Raw genomic sequence first — 7221 nt, 5'->3', positions numbered from 1 at the left:
CATTTGATAGATTTCTATCACCATAGAGAGCCTAGGCAGGAGAGTAAAATATACAATTTATATTGTTTTTGGGTGAACTGTTCTATTAATGCTGTGTTGTCAATTCACTTTACTTGACAAGTCTAAGAGGTGCAGCATTTACAGAGTTTAGTATGCTAAAAGCTATGAGGGATGAATTTGTGAGATGCAAAACTGTTTCATGCAGCGTTGTTTTGAAGTGATTGAAAATTATTTCTGTTTTTGGATCATTAGCTTAATACACATAAGCGGATTTCAAAAGAGCCTGCAAAGATAGGCTTATTCCACCTGGAGAGGTCTCTAACCGTCTCAGAGTGAAATTACTTCTCCATTAGCATGAACCTCGCTGCTAATCCTCTAGCTCATTAGTTATTTGAATTAGGTCCAGTTGTGGAATTATAATTGCAGACATCCTCTCAGTGAAGTATTAACCCAGAAAAAGCGTTGCCAGCACGACCAGATCTCCTGCATCTCGTTAGTTAAACAACTTCTAACTTCCGTTAGCTCTCTCTTGTCCTTTATTTGTCAATGCAGCTTGTAGAAGTGCAACTCTTCCAAGAGAATATGATAATGCAGAAAAATTAAAAATCTCTGCGGTTCAAATTCAAGAGAAGTGCTGCAATGCTGCAAATAACTCAACTCTATGGGATAAGAATATTTGAAAATGCTGATGTTGGCCTGGGATTTGTAGGGACGTGGAATATGATCAGAGAAACTGAAATGTATCAGTGAAGAACAGCAGCACCCTTACACAGCCTTGTGGGAAGAACAAGCCAATCCTATCTGCTCTACACACACGTACACAGTTGCTCTCTCTCTCTCTCACACTCGGAGAGTTTGTGTTGTTTATCAAGAGACTCGCTGGTGTTAATTGTTATCTGTGCCTGCAAGCACTTACACATGTGTGCTGGTATGGATTTGGGATCTAAAAAGTAAAAATGATGCAACTAATGACGTGATGAAGTTCTATCTACAGTGGAGTTAAACATCTCTTACATCATGTCATTTTATTATGTATTATCATTTAGATTATTAATTAGTGGCACCAAGTCAAACAAAGGAAGATACATTGTTATCAATGGTGATTTATCATAATAAGGGCATTTGTTGGAACAAATGTAAAGGGGAGAAAGATAGTATCCATCCAGAGTTTTTCTTTAACTTCTGCTATATTAAAAATCCCATTTATTCTTTCAGTTGAGTACATAATATATAATTATATTTCAAATTAGTGACCCAAAATTATTTCACCCTGCCATTACTAGCAACTCAACATGGCAGAACTCTGACAGCAGTGACAGGAGAATTCTGAGCTGTCAGAAACAGCCTGTAATTTGTTTCAGGCCTGGCTGATGTGTTCTTTTGTAGAAACATCACTTTGACTCCAGAAGGGTGTAGTTTGTCTGGCACATGAAGAGGTAACCTCTGTCATTTAGCTCCTAGCATCTGTTTAGGCTGGTGGGGAAGCTGCATACATATTCTCCAAAGCTCAGCTTACTCACCCACAGTTCCCATTCCCACATTTTGTCCAAGACTGGCCTCTTATCATTGGATTTTTGTATTGATAATAAGGATCCAATGTAATTAATTGCTTGAAATAATATGTCTGGCTGTGGAAAATCTGTTGATTCAGTGCTATGTAAAGTTTGTGTGAAAAGTGGGAAGTGAAGAAAAAAATCTCTGCAACCTAACAGTGGACAAATTGTGTTTGCTTATTTACTGCTTGCAATTATAATGTTTAAATAGAGAGTTTACTTCTTAAATTAACAGAGTGTGAGCCTAGAAAGACAGCCTCAACAGGCTGGGACCAATCCTGTCGAGAAGCACAGGACCTGTCATATTGGTGGCAGATCTTAACCCTCGCCTCGGGAACCTACAGTATAAGTGACAACAGTATTTGATCAAAGTATACTGCCTTCAAAATGCTGGTAATGGACATGTTTTGTATTTTGGACCACAGTCTTCTATCTGTTTCCTAAGTCATTAAATCTATTGATTTCTGGACTGAAAAGTATTGATAGGATATAAAATACATTAGTTTTAGTGTATGACACAGAGTGACTGAAAGATGCAAAATGTAGCTGACGTGAAAAAACAGAAAAATTAAAAAAAAAAATACATTTAGATTTCACTTTTTCCCCATAATAGAAAATAACTTAAAACCAGGTGACTAGGTCAGACTTCGTTAATTAATTATAGTGCTACAGTGTCCCTACTATTCTTTTGCTTATTCCTATCCTTTTTTCAACAGCAGTAGAAACCATGACATTATATATGTTGCAGTTATACAACACACACACAAAATAAACAATTTTTTTATTTGTACTACTGTGTATGACACTACTATGTTAGTCAAACCTAAGACCAGACCGGCCAGAGTAGAGGAGCATTAGGCTATATGTGTGTGGTAAGAGGCAACATTGTCAGCCGTCTTAATATTTATTTGGGGTTTTATGTGAACATACTTAAATGTTTGTTAAAGTTCATGGACAATGTTAACAGCATTGCAAGTGATCTCAAAATGTATGTCAACGTGTTTCTAACTGATAAAGCACCTCCTCTATAAAGCAGGACATTGGGTTTTACAACCAGAAGGAATGTTATAAACCTCCTGACTCCCTTGAGATTAACAGCCAAATCATTCACTTTACAAATGTCTCATTAATAAGGAGTGGCTGATCGGAAAAAAAACAGTGTATGCGTCTATAAACTGAGTGCCAAGGTGGCTTCTCTCTTATCTGTTTGTTTTTACCTTGCATTTGTTGTTCTTGGAGAGTACCTGAAGCACACTGTGTAGGCATGTGTTTAAAGAGAGTGACAGCAAGCCAGAGAGTAAAGCTGATGAGCAGATAAACACCAAATTACAGATAGATAAATTGTCTTGGGGACTCATTCTGCTTAATGTGCACTTGTATTTGACAGTATAAACGCAGCTACTCTATATCTGTGTAATTATTTTACAAAAGCAATTATATGACAGCTGTCCTGTAAAAAAGTTTATCCCAGCTCAGTTACCACTGTCTAGCAAGAGGCTTAAAAAAAAAAGCCACATCAGATCAGTAACTTTGTCTCCTAAAATAAGGTCATAGCCAAAAAATGTACACTTCTCCTCCCCGTATGTCAATTAATTTCTACCATTTACATTTCCCTGGATATGTTTTAAAGAGAGGAAGACGAGACATTATTAACCACTTTTCAATGAGGGTCCCTTTATTGTATCAGTGAAGTCTCGACACCTCACAGAGACAATAATGATACACAAAAAATAGCTGGAAAACTGTCTTTACTTAATTTAAAATATATAAGAGCTGACAACATGCTTGGATTTCACTTTGTGATATCAACAAGCTGTATAAAGGTTACTGTTGTAATTTTAGCATACTCTGGAATACAGATGCATACATACAAACACACATACATACATGCATACACCCGACCTACTGCCTTACGTTCTGCAGTCTCTGGTGAAGCTTTTAAAAAGCAGCTGAAGACACATTTGTTTAAATTCGCTTTTGACTCTTGTTTGTAAACTTTGGGTTTTGGTTTTAATCGTTGAAATGATTTTCATTGGTCATTCAATAATTATTTTCTTTTTTCCCCTGTTTATTTTCTGTTGGATTGTACTGTATTTTTACAAATGTTTATCATGTGAAGCACTTTGTGACTTTGTTTGTAAAAGGTGCTATATCAAATAAACTTATTATTATTATTATTATTATTATTATTACATATATACATACATACATACATACATACATACATTTAGGATGTATTGATGGACAATGGATTTAGGTGCATAGTACTTTATGAATATATAATATTTATATATCCATATTTTCTGTCCCATTAGCTTTCTTTGCCCGTGTGCCATATTACACTGTCAAGTAATATTCTACATCATTCTTCATTACCAAGCCCCATAATGAGACCCCTTCCAATACACTCTGCAGACTGGTGTGTAAGGTATACAACATTGCCACTAGGTGGCAGGCTAGAATCACAAACTTCTCCATTGTTGAACATTTACTAGCCAATACATTCCCTGAAAAGTGGAGTTGAATGATTGTGACATTAATTTTAACTAATGTCACTCATAACCTGTGCTTTTAAAGCAAACCCTGACCTTTGTCTATTGTCTATGTTCCTCATTTAATTTGCAGTTATCACAGGCAAAATGTTGCTGTTGGAATACAGCATTTTGCTCAAAAGCTGAAGTCAAGTCGGTGTTACAGGAAAGGCTGGATCTATCCAGTAATTTATTGATATTAAAACTGGTCTCCATTATAAACATCAATGGCTTTGGTCTCGACTCAGTCAGACAAATGTATTTGGTCTTGCCTTAGACTTAAAGTAATTTATAATGAGTAATTGATCACCTGAATGGTGACTATCTTGAGGTTGAGCATGAAGGACGAAATGGCAAAGCAGATAATACATGATTGAATCATTATGTATAGCACCAGGGGGCAGAAGAGCTTCACCAAAGACTAATACATGGTGACAAATGAGGGGATATGAAAAGGTAAATAATTATGAAACATGCATTGATCTTCAGAGTGCTAATGTGTTATCTAATGTCAGTCGCCTTTTTCACTGTCGTATTATCTTGTCATACAACATAAACCATAGAATGGCAAAGATGACAGCTGTTGTGCAACTTTTATTACCCAATATTAGAATTTCTGAGGCTGCAGCTTGTATTGTTGTACAATATGTGTCTGCATTATACTCAGTCATGTTGAACAAACATTTTGGATTATCAAAATTCCTGGTAATTCTGACATTATAACTATCATCTGAATGTACTGCCATGGAAAACGAAAATCTGATTTTCTGTAAATGTAGTCAAGTGAAAAAAGAAAGTGAAATGGGGGAAGAATTGCCTTCAGATGAGTCCTTCTGCACTCATAAGTAACATAACGGCAATTGTGCCTGCTTGTTTGATAAAATGATCACTTATTTTGTGAAAGCAACAAGAAGGGTAGAAGAAAGTTGGAGCAACAGCTATGGTATTATTATTAATTTTTTAAGTGAAATAAACATATTCGTAGCAGTTATTTAAAGTGGTTTGGCCTGTCTGCAGTAAGTTAAAGACTGAGACATGGTTTGTAGCCTGTATCCTGATCACTGGCAATCCGATTCCTTCTTTATTGTTGAACTGAAATGGCTTTAATTAAGTGGCCCACTGAGATTTTACTCTGGACTTGAAGTAACACCTTTCATTTGAAAATGTTTTCCAGCAAATGTTCCCACACATTCCTCATATGTACAGTATCCAACTTGCCATGTATGATGCATGACATAAAAAGAAATCAGTAAATGGACATTGATTGAGGCTCGATTAACATTTTTACATTCACATGCAACTAGTTTGCAACGGCAAAATGTGTTTTGAAGGAAATACAATCATGCACGGGAAAAACAATTTATCAACAAAATATGAGAAGGTAATGAAAGGAAACGGAAATGAAAACCTTCACACCACAGTGAAGATTTTGCAGATTCAAGCAGTACTGTATGTACACAGCTGTGGAAGGTTCACTGTCAGTCCACCACTTTGGTTCCAGACTTGTATAGCTCAACAACTTTGGATGGATTGCTTTGAAATTTTCTACAGACACTCATAGCCCCAGTGAATGAATCCTACTCACTGTGGTGATCCTCTGACTTTTCATCTTGCATCACCAGCATTTCAAAAATCGTCACTTATCCAGTAAAATCTCTCAATATCTACAAGATGGATTGACACACACTTTGGTACAGAAATCCATGGTTCCGCCCCTGACACGAGCTTCTTGTGCCACCATAAGTTTGATATTGGTGGTTTTGTGTAAGTAAGATAATGAACGTGGTAAACATTATACCTGCTAAACATCAGCATGTTGCCATTGTGAGCATGTAACAATGTTTATTATTAGCATTAAGAACAGCTTCACAGAGATGCTATACATGGCTGTAGACTTGTGCGTTCATTCTGATCAGCTTGTAGAAACTAAAGCATGATTAATGCATGTGTTTCATTTGGGCAAACCAAACTAAAACATTGGTTAGAAGTACAGAAACTGTGTTCATAGTGAAATATTGTCATATGTGACATGAATTATTAGACACAAACATGTAATGTTAAACTGGAGCAATTTGGACATCCATCACCATCCTGCACTGACAATAAATGTTCCCAGTCAGTATAAATCATGAACAAAGTAATTTGTATATGAATGTTTCTAGAACCCAGGGATGGTTAGATACAGGGTTAGATATACACAGATGTTACTTTATGTTGTGATAATATAATCCACCTCCCCAGGGAAGGCACCCACTGTTGACATTATTCAAAACAGCCTTCACCCAGCCAAGGCTAGACAGACCTCATCTGCCAAGAATGTGGAATCTCCTCAGCAGCTCTCTTCAGACAGCAGGGGGAAACGAAAAATGAGCCCCTGATATCAGTTATATCCAACCTGTGTTATATAGGACAGCTTAGTACTTTTGGAACTACACTTTCACGTATGATCAAAAAGAAAACTGAAAAGAATCAGAGATAATGGAAGCATCAAATCATCACTGAATGGAAGAAGCAGGTAAAAAACTGAGTATTTTCCCTTCAAATGTAACTCTAAAACTAAAACTGAACTATATTTAAGAACAACCTTTTTCCGAAAAAGTCAGGACAGAGTCTCATGTATCTGTATATTTCAAGTAAGACATGCCAGTAAATCACAATGATCTAAAATATTACGAGCCACTGATTAATTGATAAAGCCTGTCCCTATGGTATATCCTGCATTACAGTACTCGCTGTATCCAAATGAGATTTAGGTTTTTACCTTAAAGATATTATTGATAGCATTAATTGAAACATTGTGCACACTAAAGTCTCTGCTTTGCTTCCTAAAAGCTGGTGGAAATATAGCGACTATTATTACTAGTACCATTGTTATTGTTGCTCATAATAGTAGTACCCTAACTATTATTCCTCTCATATACTGTAAGTGATGTCTGCTCAAAAACACACAATAATTTAAATTTTTTTTTACTTGAATTATTATGCTGACGCTGCCCAGGAGCTTTCAGCTAGTCTTGTGTTTTAGAAGCTCACTGGTAAAAACGAAAAAGTATAAGAAAAAGAAGGATATTTTCAGACTATTCTCATGCCTTTCCTTTTCTCTTATCCTAAGTGGTCTATTTTTCATGCCAAATGCC

Source organism: Sander lucioperca, chromosome 4, assembly GCF_008315115.2.
Source record: "Sander lucioperca isolate FBNREF2018 chromosome 4, SLUC_FBN_1.2, whole genome shotgun sequence".
Classification (NCBI taxonomy): Eukaryota; Metazoa; Chordata; class Actinopteri; order Perciformes; family Percidae; genus Sander; species Sander lucioperca.
This window is presented reverse-complemented; position numbering follows the sequence as displayed.